The sequence below is a fragment of the Pan troglodytes genome, chromosome 9, assembly GCF_028858775.2.
Source record: "Pan troglodytes isolate AG18354 chromosome 9, NHGRI_mPanTro3-v2.0_pri, whole genome shotgun sequence".
In the NCBI taxonomy this organism is placed as follows: domain Eukaryota; kingdom Metazoa; phylum Chordata; class Mammalia; order Primates; family Hominidae; genus Pan; species Pan troglodytes.
In genome coordinates this window covers 113,316,276-113,320,028 of record NC_072407.2, presented here as the reverse complement: position 1 = coordinate 113,320,028, position 3,753 = coordinate 113,316,276, and positions in this window count along the sequence as shown.

Genomic DNA, 3,753 nt, shown 5'->3' with positions numbered 1-3,753 from the left:
CTTTATCTATTCTGAATAGAATTCCTTCATCAGATATGCGTTCTGTGAATATTTTTTCCCAGGCTGCAGCCTGCCTATTCATTTTTCTACTGGTGTATTTTGTGAAGTTTTAAAACTCAATGCAGTACAATTTATCATTTTAATGGGTATGTATTTCTGTTTCCTATGTAAGAAATCTTTGCCTGCCCCTCAAATAGTGAAGATAGCTTATTTTCTTCTAGAAGATTGATAGTTTTATGTTTTACTTTTAAATTTATAATTCATTTTGTGTGTGTGTGTGTATGTGTGTGTGGTATGAGGCAGGAGTCAAGGCTAAGGATATTTCGTTGTCTAGCACATTTTTGTTGAAAACTCTTTTCTTTCTTTTTTAGATTGCTCTGATGCTTTTGTTGAAAATTAAATTATATGTGTGATTCTATTTCTAGACTCTTTTCTGATCTATTGATTTATTTATCTATCCTACATCAGTACCATACTGTCTTAATGAATATAGCTTTAAAATAAGTTTTAAAATCAAACAAGTTCTCTTTGTTTTCTTTTCAAGATTACTTTAAATATTTTAGATTCTCTGTATTTTTATATAAATTTTAGAATCAGATTGTCAATTCCTACAAAGAAAACCTGTTGAAATTATAATTGGGATCGTAATAAATCTTTAGATCAATTTTTAGATAATTGACATCTTAAAACGTTGTATCCTCCAACCCATAAACATGGTATGTCTCTTCACAGATTTAGATCTTTCAAAATTTTTCTCAGCAAGGTTTTGTAGTCTTCAGTGCACAAGTCATACACATGTTTTTAAAATTTATTCCTAAGTATTTTATGTTTCTGTAAAAAGAATTTTTAAAAATTTCATTTTCTGATTGCTACTAGTAGATACAAATATCATTAATTTTTGTGGATTGACCTTGTATCCTGCAATCTTACTAAGCTCACTTGTTGGTTCTAGTAGCTATCTATTTTAATTAATTTTATTTTATTTTATTTTTGAGACGAAATCTCACTCTTGTCCCCCAGGCTGGAGTGCAAGGGCACGATCTCAGCTCACCACAACCTTCACCTCCCAGGTTCAAGCAATCCTCCTTCCTCAGCCCCCAAGTAGCTGGGATTACAGGCATGTGCCACCATGCCAGGCTAATTTTATATTTTTAGTAGAGATGGGGTTTCTCCATGTGGGTCAGGCTGGCCTTGAACTCTTGACCTCAGGTGATCTGCCCGCCTTGGCCTCCCAAAGTACTGGGATTTCAGGAGTGAGCCACTGCACCTGGCTGCTCTTTTTTTATTCCTTAGGTTTTTATATGTAAATATTTTATGTCTCAACTGAGATTTTCCTTCTTTTTTTTCCTTCCAATTGGTATTCTTTTTAAAAAAAAATTTATTGCATTGGCTCCAATCTCCAGTACAATGATGAATAGAAGCAGTGAGAGACAGCATTGTTGCTTTGTTCCCAATCTTAGAGAGAAATCACTCAGTATTTCACCATTATGTGTGATATTAGTTGTAGATTTTTTTATGGGCACTCTTCACTTCATCAGCTTGAAAAGTACACTTTTATTTCCAATTTGCAGAAAAGAAAATCACAAGTGGCATTGAATTTGTCATATGACTTTTTTGATCCATTGGGATGATCATGCTGATTTTCTCCCGCATTCACCATTAATATAGTGAATTACATTGATAGATTATTTTGAAAGTTAAATTAACCTTTCATTCCTGGGATAAATCTGACTTAGCCAAAACATATTATTTTTCTGGTAAAGATTTTTTGTCTACATTCATGAGGACTATTTGTCTGTAATTTTTTTCTCATAATGTCTTTATCAGATTTTTGTATAGCTGCATAAACTGAATTAAGAAGCATTCTTTTTCTGTTTTCTGCAATAGTTCATAAAAGATTGGTGTTACTTCTTCCCTGAAATGTTGATATAATTCACCAGTGAAATTATCTGGGCCTAGAGTTTTCTTTGTGGAAATGTTTTTGATGACAAGTTCAATTTCTTTAATAGATAAGTGACTACTTAGATTTCTGAAAAACCTGTGTCATTTGTGGTAATTTTTATTTTTCAAGGACTTTGTTCATTTCATCAAAGTTGTCAAATTTATTGGCATAAAGTTGTTAATACTATGTTATTGTTGTTCTTTTAATGACTGTAGAATCTGTAGTGATGTCTCCTCTTTCATTCCTGATACTGGCAACTTGAGCCCCCTCTCTTTTTTTTCCTCAACTTATCTAGCTAGGGTTTATTAATTTTCTTGATCTTTCTTGATTTTTCCAAAGAATCAGCTTCAGCTTTGTAAATGTTTTCTTTGCAGATGTTGTCTATTGTTTTTCCATGTTGTATTTCATTGATTTCTACTCTTATCTTTTATTATTTCTTCCTTCTACTTAATTTGGTTTTACTTCACTCTTCTTTAACTAGATCAGTGTTTCTCAACCTTGGCACTATTGACATTTTTGATTGGACAATTCTTTGTTGTGAGGAACTAGTCTACATATTGTAGGGTGTTCAGCAGCAACCCTGGCCTCTACTCGTTAGATGCCAATAACTCTTCCCCACCGAGTTGTGAAAACAAAAATGTCTTCAGTTATTGGGGAACAAAGTAATTTCTGGTTGAGAATTATTGATCTATATTTTAAAGATATAGCCTGAAGTCATTAATTTTTCTTTTAGTATCGTTTTTCTTTCCTAATATACATATTTAAATCTATAAATTTCCTTTAACACTACCTTAGCTGCATTTAAGTTTTAATATTTTTTATTTTCATTATTATTTAATTAGAAATATTTTCTAATTTTCTTTATGCTTTCTTGTGTGGCCCATGATTTATTTAGATATATTCTGTTTAATTTACAAGTATTTTGGCATTTTTCTAGATCCATTATTACTTCTTTGCAATTTAATTCCATTGTGAGAAAATATACTCTGTAAGATTTCGATCTTTTTAAATGTACTGAGACTTGTTTTATGAACAAACATTTAGTATTTATTGGGGAATATACCGAGTTCTCTTGAAAAAAAGTAAATTCTGTAATGGTTGGGTGTAATGTGCTTAATAACAATTAACTAACAAACATTAATTTAGTCAAGGTGATAGTGTTGTTCAGGTCTTCTATGTATTTATTGATTATTTTTTATAAAAGTGTAAAAATCTCTAATTATTATTCTAAATTTATTTCTCTAATTCTGTTGACTTTTGATTCGTGCATTTTGAATTTCTGTTATTTGAGATATACACATTTATTATTGTTATGCATTTCTCATGAGTAGGCTGTCTTATCATTGTAAAAGATCCCTTTTTATCTCTGCTGATACTGATTGTTTTGAAATCTACTTTACTTGATATAAATATAGACACTTTAGTCTCCTTATGCTTACTGTTTCCTCAGTGGCACTTCTGTTACTTTTGTAAGTAGAAATAATACTGTAATATTTTATGTTTATATGTTACAGTATTTATGAAGTGATTGGCTTCTATGCTCTCCTTTGATATTCTCAGCAGTCTTACAGATAAATAATATTGTTATCTCCATTTTACAGAGATAAAACTGAGTCCACAGGAATTAATTGACTGTCCCAAGATCACAGTGGTGAGTGAGCACCAGCCTGGTCTCTGTTTTACCCTGATGCCTAGACTCTTTACCATTATGCTATGCCATTCTCTATAGATTAAGTGGAAGGAGAATTGGAGAGATCCTGTGTAGCAAATCACAGGATAGGTGAGGGCAAAGGTAGGAAGTGTATGTGGAG